At 38.5% G+C, this 20,389-nt stretch overlaps 1 long non-coding RNA gene across 1 annotated transcript in view; it reads left to right on the top strand.

Annotated features, from left to right (window-relative positions):
* Positions 1-18,438, top strand: part of LOC105083097 (uncharacterized) — a 233,196-nt gene extending 214,758 nt beyond the window's left edge. Inside the window, exon 4 of the long non-coding RNA XR_006720996.2 lies at positions 18,080-18,438. This is a non-coding gene — a long non-coding RNA (uncharacterized LOC105083097). The remainder of the gene's footprint in view (positions 1-18,079) is intronic.
* The last annotated feature ends 1,951 nt before the right edge of the window (positions 18,439-20,389 follow it).

Below are 20,389 nucleotides of genomic sequence, written 5' to 3'. Positions count from 1 at the left end.
AACAGTCAGGTGATGGTCATCTCAGTTCATTGTGGTCTGAGCCTTACAGCTCCCAACATCGGAGCATGGAGTTTAACTATTCTGAGAATTTTCAGTTTGTGCTACACTAAGTCCTCCATTGTCCTGGATTCATCTCCAGTCACTTTCTGGTGAGAATTTGGCTGCTTACATGGTTATAATCCCAGCTCAAACCCATCTTCACATTGTCATCAGTGGGAAGGCATTCCCATCTTTTCTCTAGTCAGACCAGATGAGCTTGTTGCAATGTGCTATGATACACCACATGGGAAAGGTGTGGGCAAGGGAAGTGCTCCTTTGGAATGCATGCTTAGCAACACTTAACAGGTGTGCTGGCAAGACCACAAGGAGCTGTTTTAAACATAAAATGGCAAAGCCCTGGGAGGATCTGACAGAGCCGATGATACAGGCAGTCCAACAATCTGAGCTGCTGACTCCACAACCTCACCCCCAAATCTACAAAGGGGCTTCAGTTCAGTTGTAAACAGCATACACCATCCAGATACCTGAATAAAGGATGAGGAGCTAGGAGCAGATGATAAGACTTTGGCCATGCAGACCTGAGCAAGGGGACTACGCAGGAGCTCTAGGTTCACAGAAGAAGAGAGAAGCAGAAAATGACTAAGACCAACGTAGGCTCCTTCTCACTGTCAAGTCTGATTCTGCCAGTTTATGATCAAGAGAGCCTTCTCCCCAAATTTTACCCAGTGTTCAAGACTTCATTCAAACCCCATTGCCCTGCAGATCTATGATGCCTTGTTATTGCTGAAACCCTAGAGTATTTGTCTGTAATTCATAAGATAGCACTTAATTATATATTGTCTCATATGGTATTCATTAAAAATTTTGTGTGCGCGGGTTTTATCTTCCCAACCAAGGATGTAAGTTTCACAGGGTGGAACACCTGTGACGTAACTGTCTTGAATTCCCAACGTCCTTGCACGGAGCAGGGCACCTCATGGAGCCCTTGATAAATATCTTCTGATTTATTCAATAACGTGCTAGAGGAAGGACCACTGCCAGGTAGTGAGATAAAGAGAAGTAAGGGGAAAAGCCGACAGGATGCAGGATTGTACCCCAGTGAAGGCAGGAGGATTTCCAGAGGTGACTCGTACCACAGGGATGGCATACTGATGAGCGCAGTAGAGTAGATGGCTTGGACACCTGAACTCTGATGTTTTGTTATCATTGGCTGACGTATGGTTTTCATCTTCCCCCTGACAGTGTGTAAGGGGCCAAGTTCTTTGGAACAGGAACTCCTATTTTGCATGTTAAGAAAAAAGTCTACACACAAGAATTTCCTACTCCAGAGGTGTGTGAAAATTCCTCATCAGACAAATCACCTGAACTCTGTCCCAGAATATTAAAACTGGAAGGAGATTCAGATACCCTCTGATCCCAGAACCATTTTCCAGTTAAGGAAACTGAAGCCCAGTGGCATGAAATGACTCGTTCAGTGCAATGTACCTGGTTTGTGGCAGAGCCGAATCTAGAGCCCAGGCAGAGCTCTGGTTCCTAAGGCCAGGTGGTCTTCCCATATCAATTTCATGCGAGGTAACAGAATTCTATGGCTTAGTCAGTGAAAACTACCAACACCTAGTCTGTTTTCCTTCTCACTTGATTTCTCTCTTTCATCAGCCTGGACCCCAACTACTGGAGCTATTCTCCCACCAAAACTGGATTTCAAATTCCTCATCTATGTGTCCCACTGTCCCTGCCCTAAAAATCCTAAATACAGAGTGAACGCAATAATCTACCTTCTCCAGTCCTCCCCTAGGCTGCTGACAGTAAATGGAGAAAAATTATTCAAGCATATAAAAAAATATGATTCTCACTTCCCACGCCCCCAACAACAAGCAGCATTCCTTTTACTACATTGATCACCCCCTCTTTTAGCCTCTCAGCCATCCTGCCCAGCATCCAGCTCTCTCCTCAGTTTCACAAACCCCACTCTCATGGACAGCCAGCGTCCACTATGTCACAGAAGAAATAAATGCTCTTTGTGTAAACTTTCTCAAACTTGCACCCAATCTACAAAGTTACATTCATTTCCACTCAACCTTACTTCCTTCCCTCCATTTTCCTCTTTACTTTTTCAGGGTCTGTTCTATCAACTCCCTTTTTCTGCTATAGAAAACCTCTCTCCTCCTCCTGGCTTCTCTTTAGCACATAAATATGCCCAAACATTTCAGTTCATCTTCAAGAAACTCTGTCTTGACTCTGCATTATCCCTGCAGCTGTCACCCAAGCCATGCTTCTCGTTAGAACCAAACTTCTTTGGAGGAGGCTATTCTTTTCTTTTTTTTTTTAATTCACCCTTTTTTATTTGGGGGGTAATTAGGTTATTTATTTATTTATTTATTTATTTATTTATTTATTTATTTATTTACTATTTATTTTTATTTAAATGTAAGTTCTGGGGTTCGAACCCACAACTTCGTGCGTGCTAAGCACGCACTCTACAACTGAGCTCTACCCTCTCCCAGAGGAGGCTATTCTTGATGACTCTAAGTCCTCGCTTCCCATTTTCCCCATAGCACAATGTAAACTGGTGATTCTTGACCTTACATCCTGAAACTGACCAAAAAAGTTCCTCTGTGACATCTTAGCACACGATGGTCATTTTTGCGTGTATTTTTTTTATTGTGGTAAATATGTGTAACATAAAATTTGCCATTTTAATCATGATCATATTTAAGGGTACACTTCTGTGGCATTAAGTTCATTCACAACTTTGTGCAAGTATCATTATTATCCATTTCCAGAACATTTTCATCATCACAAACAGAAACTCTATTCGTTACACAATAACTCCCCATTTTCCCTGACCTTAGCCCCTGCTAACTGCTATTCCACTTTCTGTCTCTATGAATTTAGCTATTCTAATAGTTCATATAAGTACAGTCATACAGTATTTGTTCTTTTGTGTCTGGTTTATTTCACTTAGCATAAGGTTTTCAAGGTATATCCATGTTGTAGCAGGTATAAGAATGCCATTCCTTTTCAAGACTGGATAATATTCCATTATATGTATATAATGGCACACTGTAAACTTGTGATAAACACATTTTGTTTATCCATTTGTTGGTTGATGGACACTTGAGTTGTTTCTACTTTCTGACTATTGTGACTAGTGCTGCCATGAACACTGGTACATGAGTATCTGTTTGTTCCACTTTCAGTTCTCTGGGGTACATACCCAGAAGCGGAGTTGCTAGATCATGAGGTCATTCTATGTTTAACTCTTTTAGAAACTGCCAAACTGTTTTCGCTTCGCTGTTTAATTCAGACCACCAACACATACAAGTTCCAGTTTCTCCACATCCTCGCCAACATTTGTTATTTTCTTTTTTTTGGATAGGAGCCATCCTGGTGGGGGTGAAGTGTTCTTATTGTAGTTTTGATTTGCATTCCTCTGTGGATAATGAGTGATGCTGGACAGCCTTCCATGTGGTTAGTGGCCAATTGTATATATCCTTTGGAGAAATATTTAATTAGTCCCTTTACCCATTTTTGAATTGTGTTGTTTGGTTTTGTTGTTGTTGTTGCTAACAATTGTCATGTTTAGCCTTATCTTATTTGATTTCTTTGTAGCGTTTGCCTCTATTCTAAGTGGAATTTTCATCCCCTCTGACTACGTGACTTCACTCTTTGCTGTTCCTTTCCTCCCTACTCTGATCTCTCAATACTCATATCCTCACTATCTCTAGAAACATTTAATCCCCACCCTGACTCTAACATTCACTGGGCACTTTGTGTGTTCCAGTCACCATGTGGAGTGTTTGATGTGCGTTCTCGCCTTCATTATTAAAACCAAGGACTAAGTAGGTGGAATTATTAGAAACGCCATGCTACAGATATGAACACTGAAGTTCACAAAAATAAAGTACTTTGCTTTAAGTTTGCTAAAGGAATTAGTGAAAAAGCTATCATTTAAACTCAGGAAACCAAATCCAGAGTTTGTGCTCTTAAGAGTTTCCAATCTAGTATAGCATTAACTACTAAATTAAGCTAATATAACCCTGTAGAGTAAGCTATATAATTGGATTATATGGGTACAAGCAATGGAAACTGGGTTTGACAACTTAAACTGGAAAGGAATTTGTGACAAGGCTAAGAAGTAATTCCCATAATTGAAAGGAAAGCTGGAGAATTGGGCTTAAAATGGGAGAGTTCTAGATACATCGCAGCCCCAAGGTTGTAAGTACAGAGGTACAGCCTCAAGGCCCAGCCATTGAATGAAGTTGCTGCCAATTGTTTTAGGAACTTGGTCAAGACTGAAATTCCAGAGAGGGAGCATCATATTGGTCTGGCTGGGACATATGCCAACCCCATTGGTAGAGAAGACAAGAATAGAATATGGTGATTGGCAATCCAAACTTGGCTGTATCCAAGGGGAAAAGGTTCACACCCCCAGGGCAAAAGAAGAAACAGTGAACAAGTGGATGCAAAATGACACGTCTGCTATGCTCCCAATCATTCACTTCAGCCCAGACCTCTCATCAGCTCCAACCCAAAATATTCAATGACTAAGTACTTCTACTTAAAGTCCTTAGCACACTGGCAAGCACTTGCTTCTCTTTAATTGGGTGGAAGTCCACCTTACAGATACCTCTCCTGCTGCATTGCTCACTCTGGACCAGAAATAGGCATCAGTCTCTCTCCGTCATGAAACTATGAACACCTCCTCTATATGGTATTCTTCTTTATACCTTCTAGCATTAAGCACAATGTCATGCATGCAGCCAGTGCTCAATAAGTGTTTGCTGCCTGATGAATGAACCAAAATTAGATTTGAGGGGAAATACAGTGTCAGACATTCCTGCAACAAAAGATCTTGAAGGAAAAAAAGACCTTGATGTTTTAATTGAATGCAGGTATAATATGAGCCTAAAGTGTTTTATAAGCTGTCAGAGTGAAGGTAATCATAACTGGGTTAATAAAAGTATGCAAAAAAAAATTAGGTCTATGGTACCTGATACTGATCAGACCACATCTGGAGTATTATCACTATTCTGGTCACCACATTACAAGAAGGAGATTGAAAAACTTGAAATGTTTGAGAACTACATCAAATGAAAAAATTAACTGAATAGAAAATATTTATAATGGAAAAGAAAAGAATTAGGAGGTTTGATCATTATAATTATTCAAGAGGTCCATGAAAAACAGAAAATTGGACTTATTTTGTGTAACACAGAGTCAAGATGAATAGGTAGAAAAATATTTTCAAATAGTTATTCATAAATGGAATAATCTGTTCTGCAACATAAGACCCCTATGACTGGAAATGCTCAGAAGTTATGATAACCAACTTAAGGTACTGGTGATAACTTTATAGCTTAGTACACTGACTGGATTAGATGTCACAAACTCAGATATCTTTAGGAACAAGGTAGTAATTCATCAGCATGAATGAAATAGTTTGGGTACGGACAGTAGAAGATGGTGAGGACTATCATGGAGATTAGAGAATGTGCCTGCCTGAAGCTATTTGAAGTTAGACATGTCTATAACATGATGCAGATCAAATAAAACAAACCTGAGAGCTAAATTCTGTACTTGGACTGCCAATTTGTACTCCATGGTAAAAGATTTTAAGGTAGTTTCTAACTTGGAGACTCAACCCTAAATGGGTAATATGCTTCTTAAACAGATTATTACTGATGTTCACATTTGCAAAGAGTTGTGAGAAAGATAACACCATCAAGAAACTTAGTAGTTACAGTGGAATATTACTCAGCCATAAAAAAGAATGACATTTTTTCATTTGCGACAATGTGAATGGCATTATGTTAAGTGAAAGAAGTCATCCAGAGAAAGACAAATACTGTATGTTATCACTTACATGTGGAATCTAAAAACAAAAACAAACTAGTGAATATAACGAAAAAGAAACAAACTCTCAGCTATAGAGAGCAATCTAGTGGTTACCAGTAGGGAGAGGGAAGAAGGGAGGCGCAAGATAGGGGTAGGGGATTAAGAGGTACAAACTACTATGTATAAAATAAATAAGCTACAAAGATATATTGTACAACGTGGAGAATAGGCAATATTTTATAATAACTATAAATGGAGTATAACCTTTAAAAATTGTGAATCACTATGTTGTACACCTGAAGCTTATATAATATTGCAAATCAACTACACCTCAATTTAAAAAATAGTAATTTTTAAAAGAAACTTAGTAGTGAATAAAAAAAGTTATTAGGACCAATATCGATTCTGACAAAATTACTAAGAATTAGGTAGATCTAAAGATGCTGTGGTAGGCAAAAAAAAAAAAAAAGGCAGTCCGTGAATATGTTACTTTAGCTAGCATAAAAGGACTTTGCAGATGTGAATAATTTGCATCTGAAATAATTTGCAGTTGATTTATTTAAGTGGCTGGAACTTGCAGTAAGGAGGTTATCTCGGACTCCCCAAGGGAGCCCAATCTAATCGCATGAGTTCTTAAAAGTGGAAAAACTGCCAGCTATGATCAGTAAAAGGGAGACATGAGCAGAGAATAGTGGTCAGAGAGATGCAGCATTGCTGCCTTTGAGGTGGAGGAAGGGCTGACAAGCCAGGGGAGGGGGAACCCCTGGAAGTTGGAAAAGGCACATAAGAAGATTCCCCAGGAGTCTCTAGAAATGAATGCCTCCCTGTCAAAGCTTTGATTTTCGCTTGATGAGACCTGTGTGAGACTCTCACCCACAGAACTCTAAGTTAATAAATGTGTATTGCTTTAAGCCACTAAGTTTGTAGGAATTTGTTACAGAAGCAGTCGAAACCTAATAAAGAAGCTTAAAAGGCTAATGTGAGAAAAAGAATCACTCGCTGTATTGCACAAATGCCTGGCAAAGAACAAGATTTCTTGTTATATTTAATAAACTGTCTTTAAGTAATTCATTTGGTAGTGGAGACCTACACTATGATTGGCTTTATACATCTAGTTGTCCAGAAAAAATTTTTTAAAGAAATTAAAAGGAATATAAAGCATGACATATGCACTCCCAAAGGGCAAAGTTTTAGATTCTAGAAGATCGGAACAGAATACAGTCAAGGGTCAAAATATCTATCAGAGCAAAAAAAAGAAAGTCATGTGATTATTTCATATGTCAGGTTTTCCAGCCTTAGATAAATTTCAGATATCCTGATTGGCTGTGGATATAACCATAAAAATGACTAGAAATTCCCCCATTTTCGATCTAAACTTTATATCCTGCTCTGGAAATGACAAATCATTTATCAGATAACATGTCCAGCTGTTTGGCTTAGAAGCTGTAATCATCATGATGATAGGAAATTGGGAGTGAGTGAAGTTTAATAGGACTAGAGATGTAATAAGGGTGTATGTATATGCATATGTGTGTGAGTGTGCAAAACAATAGAACTTCAGTGAAAATTAAAAATTAATGTTCTGGAGTAGAAAGTATACCTCCTTGCCTGAAACTTTAGGAAACAGTTGCTTTAAATGGTATAAATGGAAGGTGGAGTTTAAGTGAGGAGACACCTGGTACAGTTCAGTGAGCCAAGAAATAATAACTAAATAATAAATAGTGTCTGTGAATTTGCAATAGATTACATTTTGTATTTATGAAATATTAGGTATCCTAGGTTGTGAGTCTATAGGAGTGAAGTTTTGAAACAGCTGGTCTGGATTTTTTAAGGTTTTTTTATATTTACATTTTTAAGAATTTTATTTATTTTTTAAGCTTATCTAATTTGACTTTTTTTTTTTTTTTTTTTTTGATGGAGGTACTGAACCCTGGACCTCGTGCATGCTAAATAAGCCCTCTACCACTGAGCTATACCCTCCCTCCTTGGTTTGGGTTTTTGATAGGGGAACAGTGAATTTGAAAAGTGTGGAAGCAAAATAATGTAAATCTGTAATGGGAGAAGCCAGCTGATATTACATATCGTAAGTTTCCCAAAGAGAAGTGAACTTCTCTGGTTGAAGTTTCCAATGTAATAGCCAAAAAAGAAGAAGGCAGCCCAAAGCTATGGAGAGGACCACACTGACAGAGCTGATGCTCACCCAGAGAGAGCAGATGGCAGACATTATGGAGGGCATACTGGCCCAAACTTGGGAAACCAAACAGCAGCTGTGAGTCCTGTGATCTCTAAAAACTAATTTGAGAGGAGAGAGTTTAGTCCGGTCAAGGCTGTTAAGATGGACAGGGCAGCAGAGGACAATTTCCTTCACTTTAAGGCTGAGATTCTGCAAGTACTTGCTATGACTTCAGAATTCTCTTCTTTTCAGTTCACTGATCGTTTATGTCTGTTTAATGCCCATGAAAGATGGGAGCATGAGATGACCAGCCAAGAACTATTTACCTTGGCTTTCCACTGTGTCTCCAGCTCTTTTTTGGGGGGAGTCTAGCAATGATAACTCAGCTGCACATCCCTGAATCAAGAAATCTAATATTCTGGGCTGCTGTTGATCCCTCCTCCCTCACGGTTACACCTGGTCCTCCCCAGGTCCTTGTTACTGAATTACTTCTCCTCCAGGACATTTGATGCACCACTACTGCACATACTGCCTTCTGCCCCACTGTTCATCTCAACAGCCATGATCTGGGTGAACTTCTCCTCTGAAATTGGTTTTGAGAGATCACAGGGCTGGGGAAGAGCTTGAAGTGAATGAAAATGCTCCAGTTGACCCTGCATGAAAAAGGTGTGGGCTCAGAGTCAGAGAATTTCCTTGAATTAATCTGAACTTAATACAGTTGGAAAGCTTTTTCAAAAGTACCATCCTACTCAACCTTCTAAAAGTATTTTTTCCTTCTTAATGGAAAATTCAGATATGATTGAAAAGATGGAACATAGCATTCTCAGTTTAATGTTTCCCAGAGAAGCTTGTCATTCACTGGATCATATGCTTAATAGAAATTGAAAACACAGACTTTTGGATCATTTATTTCCAGAGAGAAATATAATTCTATATGAATTAAGAACAAACTAATACTGTCAGCTGTCCTTTGGAGCACAATTTAAGGGATCACTCAACATACATCTGTTGAGCACTTTCAATGTGCAAAACACTATCTTGGGAACTGAAAATATAGACAAAGATGTTTATAACGTGGCTTCTTCCTTCAAGAAGTTCAGACTAATAAGAAAGATGAACACACAAATATCCTATTGTGCTTTTTATTGCAGCAAATGTCAAAAGAAATATTTAAAAATTAGCATCAGGAACTTGGAGAATGATGCAGTCCTCCTCTGGGTGATAAGATCAAGAACTTTTTGGAAGAGCGTATTTGGCTAATTTTAAAGGATAAAATAGCTAGGGATAGAAAGGGAGAAGAGAAGAGAAGGGAGGGAGGTCATATGAAGAAGAGCCATTGGAAAAGCAAAGACAAAGAGGAAAACACCATGGAGTGTTTTCATGAACTAGCAAGTAGGACAGTTTAGTTAAAGAACATGATCCCAAGTAGGGAGAATGGAGAAATGAGACTTAAAACACCAAATCACAGGGGGTCTTGAATGCTAGGAGTTACTGAAGGTGTTTTTAAAAGACAGTGACATGATTTAAAAAAAAAAAAGGCAATGACATGATTTTAAAAAAAGTCAGTGACATGATTTAAAAAAAAAAAAGACAATGACATGCTTAGCTCTGTTTTATCAAGACAAACCTGGAGTTAGTATAGAGAATAGAGCGTGGAGGTGATCGAGATAGTTCAGGAGAGTTAATAAGGGCCTTAATTCTCAAGAGCTTCATGTCCTAATGTGTAACATCTCTTGATGCTGTGTGTTGCCTAAGCGCCTGCCCTCTCTCTGTATACCACTCTGTACTTGCCTGGCTGGACTTTTCCCCATGGTCTACTTACTGCTGGATCTGTCCCTTGGAGCCTGGTGCTCGGTGAAAATGTATAATTTAAGGTGTCAATTCTTCCCAGTCTTCATCCTTCTGCTGCAGTTAACAGAGCCATGGCCGGCAATGTAGCAAAAGAATCACATACAGGAATGGAGGCTGTATCTACCTATAAGGGACAAAAACTGGTGGAGAGGTCTAACCACCCACGAAAGAAACACAGAAGGAGTGCCTCCAAGAGGTCAGAACAAACCTAGTGCAACACCACAGAATCTGTAAGTCAGTGTGCAAAAAGAGCAGAATATTCAACACCGTCTTCTTCAGCAGAAATAAATGAAAAGGCTACACTATCTGGGAGTCACCATATCTTGTACGTGCCACATCTGTTCTAATAGTTACACTGCAGGCCAAATGTCCTCCAAAGGCATGGATGGGAGCCTTACCCTCAACCTCCCATAGTGCAAAACAGAGAAAAGTAACCAAGTGATTGTATCTTAAATAAGTGAATTTGTCAGTGGGTTGTCAGTCATTCAGTATTACCTTCCAAGGAAAAATATTGCTAATTACGAGGTCAGGGAGGAAGTTACAAAGTGAGTGGTAAGGAACGGAAGCAAACAATGCAAGCTGAACTGTTCTGAAGGGAAACAATGAGATAAACTAATAAATAGCACAAGAAGTTAGCAGGGTTTTTGTTTTTGTTTTTGTTTTTAGTTCTGTCTTAATGGTTTTTGATGTCACCATTGTCTGCTTTTGCCTCTTGTTTTTAAGGAGATTCGAGCCTCTGTAGAGGTTGTGGAGAAAAAACAATTAAAGGGTGATAAAAATCAAAGTCAGAGGAGAGAGCATGGTTTATGGAAACAAATGTCCAAAGAAGATCAGAGGACATGGGATAGAGAGAGCAAACCTCAGAAAGTAAAAAGTGAGACTTATTCTAAGAGAGGGAGAAAGGAGACAGTCTGTTATATAAGAATTAATAGATTTTTGGAGCATCAATCTTGAACTGGATACAGAAATTCTGAACTGAAGAATTATGTTGTCCTTGACATCTCATGAAAGAAGAGGGTAGGAGATGGTACAGAGTGGTGGATTGATAAGGATAGTGGGAAAGGTTTAGGAAGAGCAGCCTTAGAAACACATTTAAGAGACATAATACCAAGTTCTTAGCGCGAGGGTCCCAGGTGGTGGCAGAGGGCTTTGTGAATTGGAGGAGGTTTAATCAGTTTGGTTTGTGACTTCCTCCATCCAACAGCTAAAGGATTTATTAGACGGTCCCAGCAAAGGTCACAGAGCGAGGGACTTCAGAGCATCAGTGAGAAAAACCCAGTTGGTAACAAGCAAGAGGCAGAATTTCTTATAAATTAGTTTTCATAATTAGTGGTTTAGCAACTGCCTCTCCCACTTAAGCGTAAGCCCCTTGAGGACAGAGTTCAGTGACCAACGCAGTCAGAATTGCCCCTTAATAAATAGTTACTGAAGCATAGAAAGGAGAAAGGGAGGAAGGAGAAGAGAGGGAAAAAAGACGGGAGGGTGGTAGGGCTTTTAGAGCTTTTGTTTAGAACCAACAGTAATGTTGTCCTTCGTGTTATTTGAAAGAACGTTCCCCTTTATTAAAGGATAAACACCCACCCCACATTTACAGTACAAAATGATGTGCTGTGGACTGTTTTCCAATCTCCCATTTACTTAAAAGGATGTTTAAAAACACATGGATTGTGTGTTAACTACAGAAAAATCATAAAAGGCCGTCAATAAAGGGTCCATGAAGTTTTCGTTCTTAAGAGGATGTGAAGTCTATTTCTGACAGCAACATCAGATTAATCAAGAAGTCTGTTAGCAAAAAATGATTAGAAAAATGGCACAATTTACTATCATTACCAAGATGTTCAAAAATAAATCTATCTCACCAGATCTTTGGGAGATGTCTGACAGCTACTAAAGCAATCTCACGTACTGGAGAAAGTGTAGTTCTGCCTATCACATGTGTTCTGAGATAGTTCTTCAGAGGAAAATGGTGTTTGTTATTCAAATGACAGACCATCTGCATAAAGGGAGAGCCCAGTGAGTGATTTTTTTTTTTATGCCCTTTAGCCAAGTTTGTGACAATAAAAGAAATTTTAAAATAATCACAAGTTATATCAATACTCAAAGGCTGGTCCAGACCAGCGGGCTCCTGGTCAATAGGAAAGGGGTCTAGGAATAACTGTGATCATAGGATTGGGGACATCATGAGGCAACTTCAGAGTTTTATTGGGTGCCTGCATTTCCAAAGGTTAACATCTTGCTGAGTTTTCTGTACGCCAAATGTTACCTCTTTTGATTTATCCCCTAGTTCTAGAGTCTCCTGGAAGGATCTATGGAATACACAACTCTAATGAGTAGCAATGAGCCGCCTAGCCCACAATTTGATGCTAACAGATGCAAGAGAAATAATTTAAATAATCCATAGTGACTTAGAAAACACCAACAGGCTCAATTCTGCCCCATTTCCTAGGTGAAGAAATCCAGAAACAACCCTGACCTCCCTCGTCATCTTGTCTTTCCTACCACATGGCACCTTCATCCAGTCTGGCCAGAATTAAAATACAGACGCTCTGCCCAGCACGCTAGTCACAGTCAAACTTGGGCTATGGGAATGGAAGGCTGACCCCTAAGTGTCTGCCGTGCTGCTTAAGCCACATCCTTGCTCATCTGCTAACACCCTGCCGCTGAGCTCCCCTTCCGGAGCTCCCCCCATGTGACCGCTTCAGTAGTTACTCTGATACCCTCCTGGGATCCTAGCTCCCCTGAATGGTCTATGGTCGTGCCTTTATCTTTCCAAGACTGCATCTCGGGGAATAAAGATCTGACGCTAAACACCAGCCAAGTGACTGCATTACAGACTGCCTACCTAGATTGCCCACAATTAGCATAGCGTCTGGCACAAAGTAGCTGTGTAATATACATTTATTGACTTAAAGCATGACTTGGTCTGGGTTCCCTGGTACCGACACCAGCCATTTGCCTGAAGAGTGTTTGAGGACTGCATCTTCCCACCCACCCTCTGTACTGTTCCCTACTTCCTCAACTGCAGCTCCAGTGGGGAACAGCCTACTGTCAGGATTTCATCCTCTGGCTCTCAGGTCCTACTTGAAGTAACAGGCAGACCTGGCTAATAATTTCCGAAATATGATAAGGACACTCTACTCCTGGGTCCAGGGCCTCTTATAGATGCCTTGCCATTGACAAAGTGTCTATTTTGAACTTGATTTCCTAAGTCAACTCAAATTTTATGTGATGCTCCTTAAACAGTTAAGCCCTGGGTATTTTGTCATATTATATATGAAATTCACTTTATCTAGTGTGGTATGCAGTCTTATAAACAATGCATATAACTCATATTTTGGTATTGACCTACATTCTGCCTTCTTGTTAGTTTGTTTTTTAATTGAAATGTAGTTGATTTACAATGTTGTGTTAGTTTCAGGTGTAAGGCAAAGTGATTCAGTTATATGTTTATATCCTTTTCCAGATTCTTTTCCATTATAGGTTATCACAAAACATTGACTGTAGTTCCCTGTGCTATACAATATAACCTTGCTGTTTATCTGTTTTGTATATAGTAGTTTGTAAATGTTAATCCCAAACTCCTAATTTATCCCTCCTTTCTACCCCTTTCCCCTTCGGTAACCATAATTTGTTTTCTATGTCTGTTGAGTCTATTTCTAGTTTGTAAATAAGTTTATTTCTATCATTTTTCTTAGATTCCACATATAAGTGATATCATATGATATTTCTTTCTCTGTCTGACTTACTTCTCTTCATATGATCATCTCTAAGTCCATCTATGTTGCTGCAAATGGCATTATTTTATTCTTTTTTATGGCTGAGTAATATTCTGTTATATATATAATATATATATACACCACTTCTTCTTTATCTTTTCATCTGTCAATGGGCATTCAGGTGGCTTCCGTGTCTTGGCTATTGTAAATAGTGCTGCTATAAACAGTGAGGGGCATGTATTTTTTGAATTAATGTTTCCACTGGATACATGCCTAGGAATGGGATTGCTGGATCATATGCTGGGACAGTAAGGGACCTCTATACTGTTCTCTATAGTGGCTGCACCAATGTACATTTCTACTAATAGTGTAGTATTAGTAGAATACTTTTCTCCACACCCTCTCCAGCATTAATTATTTGTAGGCTTTTTGATGATGGCCATTCTGACTGGTGTGAGGTGATATCTCATTGTAGTTTTGATTTGCATTTATCTAATAATTAGTGATATTTAGCATATTTTCATGTGCCTATTGGCACATGTATGTCTTCTTTGAAGAAAAGTCTATTTCTGCTCTCTTCTAAAATTATCTAGTTGAAATGCACGAGGCTGTTCCAGGATATTCTGAAACTTTATCAAGTAGAAACAAATTCATTATTTCTTGGCAAGAGAAATTGTAGTCAACCTAGAGAAAAAGATGCTTAGAGAAAATATTCAGTGATTGATCCTTGTGTCAGGTAAAAATTCAAGAAATCATATGTAATAATGATAGCTGCTCACCTGCAGAATGGAGTATGTATCAAAATGCTTTTACTGTTCTACAGTGTAAGAACTTTAAGATGTAATTATTATCAGATGTTTGTATATGCATAGGACTTTAGTTGAAACTCATGTCTTTCATCTTCTCTGTCAAGAAGAACAATCTTCAGAAAGCTTAGAAGAAATAAAGATAAGAGAGAACCAAAACCAAGATAAATGTAGAGATTATAGGAGTGTAATTATAAAAGAACTCAAGTCTTATGATCTGGACAAAATACATATGAATATTTCAGGAGGGCTAGGTTGGATGAATATTTTGGGAGAGCGTGGGGGATGAAATGAGTTCTCTGAATTGAATTTTTGAAGAGCCAGAGAAAACAGAAGAGGAACCACTGTGGTTCACATTTCCAAAGAGGAGAGATAGATTCCACAAAACAAACCAAAAGATTTGATAAGTGTTTCAGGCAAGATTATTGACTGAATTATTAAAAACTTGATTTAAGTTGACTTAGAAAATCAAGTTCAAAATGAAAAGAAAAGTAGGGATAATAAGGAATAAATCATCCCAGATTAAACTAATTGTCGGTAGAGCTACTAAATTGGCAAGAAAGAATGATATAAAATGACATATCATGATTGCAGCAAGATGTTAGACATTGTCTTTTATAGTATTTTGTCTTGTATTCAAAACAGAGAATTATAAATTGGATCAAGGAAGTTATTTGGGTTTAAAACAGGTTGAACAACTGTGGTAAAAAAAAAAAAAAAAAAGTGTTGACCAAAAGGGAATTCCAGGAGCATCTGTTGTATCTCATTCAGTGCTTTTACCAGTGATTTGAATAGGGACTACGAGCCACTCTAGTAGAAGATTCTAAGCTGAGACATATTAAATACCCACGTGATGGAAACAGGACATAAAAGATCTCAACTGGCTTAAACAATGAGCCAAGTCAAACAAAAATGAAACAAAATAAAGAGGTTTTTTTTTTTAATTTTACATGGATTGCCAGAATTTTGTTCGAGAAAAGGGAAAGAAAGATTACAGAACGGGGAGTAAAAAGCAGGGAGCTTTGGTGAAAGGACAGTATGTCATCTTCCCAGGACTGCCGTAACCATGGAACAAGAACTGAGTGATTTAGAACAGCAGAAATGTGCTGTCTCTCAGTTCTGGAAGCCAGAAATCTGAAATCAAGGTGTTGGCAGGGCAGGCTCTCTCTGATGGCTCTAAGGGAGAATCTTTCCTCATACCTGGTAGCTTCTGGTGTTTGCCAAAAATCCTTAGCGTTCCCTGGCTTGTGGATACATCACTGCAGTCCCATGGCCATCTTCTCCCCTTGTCTACACATCATCTCCCCGCTGTGCGTGTCTGTCTCAGTGTCCTAATTTCCCCTTTTCATAAGGATACCAGTCACGTTGGATTAGGGCCCGCCCTAATAAGCTTGTTTTACTAAATTACCTCTGTAAAATCCTGTTTTACAAACAATTCCACATTCTGAGGTACGAGGGGTTAGAACTTCAACCTTTCTTTTGAGGGGAACACAACTCACCCCGTAACAAGCCACTCAGTGCGAATGGGCAGGAACGAGCCACTCATGAAAGGCGTGGCCACATTAGATCAGGGATATGGGGACCCCTGCCCCTCTGGTCAGAGTACAGAGTACACCTGGGGAACAGCAGGCAGCCCTGGGCCTGTAACAGGCAATCAGGAAGATGGGGGAATTTAAAACCGAAGTATTGGACTGCAGTTTGGAGGAAATGGAACTTTTAGCCTGAGGAAGAACAGGCACGGGGGGAAATGAAAGCTGCTTTCAAACACACGATCAGCTGGCTGAAAGTCGAACAAGAGTTGTTTTTAATGGCTCTGAAATCAGAATTATATTACTGAGAGAGAATGATTCAACTGGATTGAAGAGAAGATTTTAAAAGATAGAGTGTCCAGAGACAGTTGGAATTTCTTCAAAATACTGAGTTCCCTATCTTTGGATGTCTTCAAGCAAAGGCTTAACACAGAGTGGGGGTGTTTTAAAGGGAATGGAAGCTTTGGAAATTAGCTTGGATCATGAGTCTTCTGACCCTGATATTCAAGATTTCTGTGAAAGGAGTTCTTCTTTTAACTGAAGAGCATTAATATACAAAGTAACCCATCGTATTTTATAAGGAAATGGTATGTACTAACTGAAATTTTGGAATGCTTTTCATTAAGGAAAATGTGAAGGGCAGAAAAATGAAAAGGATCACATATTTTAACCCAGACAAATAAAAAACAGGATGTCTAAATAATCATAAAATATACTCAGTAAAGATACAGAAAAACCATCAAATCAAGTAAGGGGAGAGCAAAAAACCTTATCCAAGTCACAGGAATTTTAAAATAAAAGTAGCATTTCAACTTTTGGAGAAGTAATATGAAATGATGAGATCTAGCATAGGAAACAGAAAATTCAGTAAGGACCAACTTTTTCCCTCATAATTCCCAGAAGCCTAGAGGAAACAGGAAGAACAGATACTGTCTGAAGAACTGAACTGATTTCTCTGAAAGAGGTTGGAGGAAGGGAGAGAGCTGTGAAGAAGTCAATCAGAGGAGACCACCAGGGTGGGGGCAAGGACACCGGTTTGGAAGGAGGTCTCAAGACCAGGTGGTCTTGGCTCGGCCACCAACCAGCTGAGCAAGGTCACACAAAACACTTCTCTGTTTCTCAGTTTGCTCTGTTATTTAAAAAAAAAAAAAAAGGAATCAGATCATGTTCTAACAATTCCATCCAACTGTAAAATTGTGACTCTGATGAATGTCCACCAGTAGGGAATGAGGAAATACTTCAATACAATAAAGGCATAGGAATGTTGAACTTGAAAAGACAAAAAGTGAGAAACAGCCATTGTAAGTGCTTCAAAGACTAGAGCTAAACATAATGGATTAAAACAATAATAATAAGTACTGTCAGTGGAGATGTGCTAATAAGCCACAGGTCTACATACAATTGTTTGAGTTTCATGAAAAATACAAGGAAAGTCATTAAGTGATTAGCATATTAATAACTATACATGAAGTGTTAGTTTTGTATTACCAATGAAATTATGAGCACCTGTTAGGCAGCTATTTACAAATATTTCTGTAAACTCACTCTTATCTAGTATGTTGCATGGTACAATCTGAGATGTAATGTACCCCTAAGCATGAGGCTATGCTTGGCTTCCAAGTCCAGTAATGTCACCTTCTAGGCAACATGATTTAGGATTAAGCTCTCAGGTACTTTTTCTGCAGTAGTGATTTCATAAAAATTGTTCACCATATTCCATTCAATTACTAGAAACCATGTCAGATAATTTTTAAATCTAAGGAAAAACATACACAAATGAACCATCATTTATTCATAATACAGAGTAATACAATAAAATAAGAAGATTCATCATACAGAAAAAGGTTTAAAGAGGCAGAGTGATGCCTTAGTAGGATTTTGAAAGATAAGTAGGAGTTTACACAAAAATGGAGAAACATTCTGAGCATTCAAAGGCATGGAGGCAAGAAACAAAATGAAAGATTTGGAAGATTACAGTTGGTTAAGTATTTCTGAAACACAGTGCCAAGAGCAGATAATAACAAGAGGTGAAACAGAGGGAGGAGACAGTTAGCTCACAAAGGGCTTTCTGGGTCATTCTAGTAGCAAAGTCCTTTTCTTCTGGGAAATAAAAAGCTTCTGAGAGATTTTGAGCACTTAGCTGATACACTCAAATTGTCATTTCAGAGAGATGGTCCCAGCTGCAGCGTGGAGATGGGAACATGAGCTGGAGAAGTGAGAAGATGGGCAGGAAAAGAGATGGGAAAGAACTGAATTAAAGCCATGGCAGAGGAGATGGGACGGAGACATTTAAGATATGGAAATGGTGGGATTTTGGTAACCAGTGAGGTCATTTGGTCCTGCTGTAGAGCCAATCACAGAGAAAGACCACAGAAGGATAAACAAGTTTAGGGATGGAAGGTCCATTTTGGACCATATGAAGTTTGAGACATTCAGAAGGCAAGTTAACCCACCCCTGTATCATCTTGTTCCTTTCTAGCCCGCCCACTTAAAAAGCCTATTTTTAAAGAATAAAAAACTTCATATCTGGGTTCTTATTTTGTAAACCTTTTTTTATTGAGTTATAGTCATTTTACAATGCTGTGTTGAATTCCATTGTAGAGCACAATTTTTCAGTTATACATGAACATACATATATTCATTGTCATAGTTTTTTTGCTGTGAGCTACCACAAGATCTTGTATGTATTTCCCTGTGCTATACAGTATAATCTTGTTTATCTATTCTATATATGCCTGTCAGTATCTATAAATTTTGAACTCCCAGTCTGTCCCTTCCCACCCCACTCCCTCCGGCAACCACAAGTTTGTATTCTACATCTATGAGTCTGTTTCTGTTTTGTATTTATATTCTCTCTTTTTTTTTTTTAAGATTCCACATATAAGCGATCTCATATGGTATTTTTCTTTCTCTTTCTGGCTTACTTCACTTAGAATGACATTCTCCAGGAGCATCCGTGTTGCTGCAAATGGCATTATGTTGTCGGTTTTAATGACTGAATAGTATTCCATTGTATAAATATACCACACCTTCTTTATCCAGTCATCTGTTAATGGACATTATGGCTGTTTCCATGTCTTGGATATTGTAAATAGTGCTGCTGTGAACATTGGGGTGCAGGTGTCTTTTTGAAGTAGGGTTCTTTCTGGATATATGCCTAGGAGCAGGATTACTGGGTCATACGGTAAGTCTATTCCTAGTCTTTTGAGGAATCTCCTTACTGTTTTCTACAGTGGCTGCACCAAACTGCATTCCCACCAGCAGTGTAGGAGGGTTCCCTTTTCTTCACAGCCTCTCCAGCATTTGTCATTTGTGGACTTTTGAATGATGGCCATTCTGACTGGTGTGAGGTGATACCTCATTGTAGTTTTGATTTGCATTTCTCTGTTAGTGATATTGAGCATTTTTTCATGTGCCTATTGATCATTTGTATGTCTTCCTTGGAGAATTGCTTGTTTAGGTCTTCTGCCCATTTTTGGATTGGGTTATTTGTTTTTTTCTTATTAAGTCATATGAGCTGCTTATATATTCTTTGTCAGTTTCAACATTTGCAAAAATTTTCTCCCATTCCGTAGGTTGTCGTTTTGTTTTACTTATGGTTTCCTTTGCTGTGCAGAAGCTTCTAAGTTTAATTAGGTCTGATTTGTTAATTCTTGCTTTTATTTCTGTTCGGTGGGTAGACTGCCCTAGGAGAACATTTTTGAGATGTATGTGAAATAATGTTTTACCTATGTTTTCTTCTAGGAAGTTTATTGTATCTTGTCTTACATTTAAGTCTTTGATCCATTTTGAGTTTATTTTTGTGTATGGTGTAAGGGAGTGTTCTAGCTTCATTGTTTTACATGCTGCTGTCCAGTTTTCCTAACACCATTTGCTGAAGAGACTCTCTTTATTCCATTGTATATTCTTGCTTCCTTTGTTGAAGACTAGTTGACCAAAAGTTTGTGGGTTCATTTCTGGGCTCTCTATTCTGTTCCATTGGTCCATATGTCTGCTTTTGTACCAATACCATGCTGTCTTGATTACTGTAGCTCTATAGTATTGTCTGAAGTCTGGGAGAGTTATTCCTCCAGCTTCTTTCTTTTTCTTCAGTAATGCTTTGGCAATTCTAGGTCTTTTGTGGTTCCATATAAATTTTATTATGATTTGTTCTAGTTCTGTGAAATATGTCCTGGGTAATTTGATAGGGATTGCATTAAATCTGTAGATTGCCTTGGGCAGTGTCACCATTTTAACAATATTGATTCTTCCAATCTAGGAGCATGGGATATCTTTCCATTTTTTTAAGTCTTCTTTAATTTCCTTAATCAGTGTTTTATAGTTCTCCGTGTATAATTCTTTCACCTGCTTGGTTAGATTTATTCCTAGATATTTTATTACTTTTGGTGCTATTTTAAAGGGGATTGTTTCTTTGCTTTCTTTTCCTGTTGATTCATCATTAGTGTAAAGAAATGCAACTGATTTTTGTACATTAAT

This window comes from Camelus bactrianus, chromosome 8 (assembly GCF_048773025.1).
Source record: "Camelus bactrianus isolate YW-2024 breed Bactrian camel chromosome 8, ASM4877302v1, whole genome shotgun sequence".
Classification (NCBI taxonomy): domain Eukaryota; kingdom Metazoa; phylum Chordata; class Mammalia; order Artiodactyla; family Camelidae; genus Camelus; species Camelus bactrianus.
The sequence above is the reverse complement of the archived record's forward strand: the minus strand, read 5'-3'. Positions and strand labels throughout refer to the sequence as shown.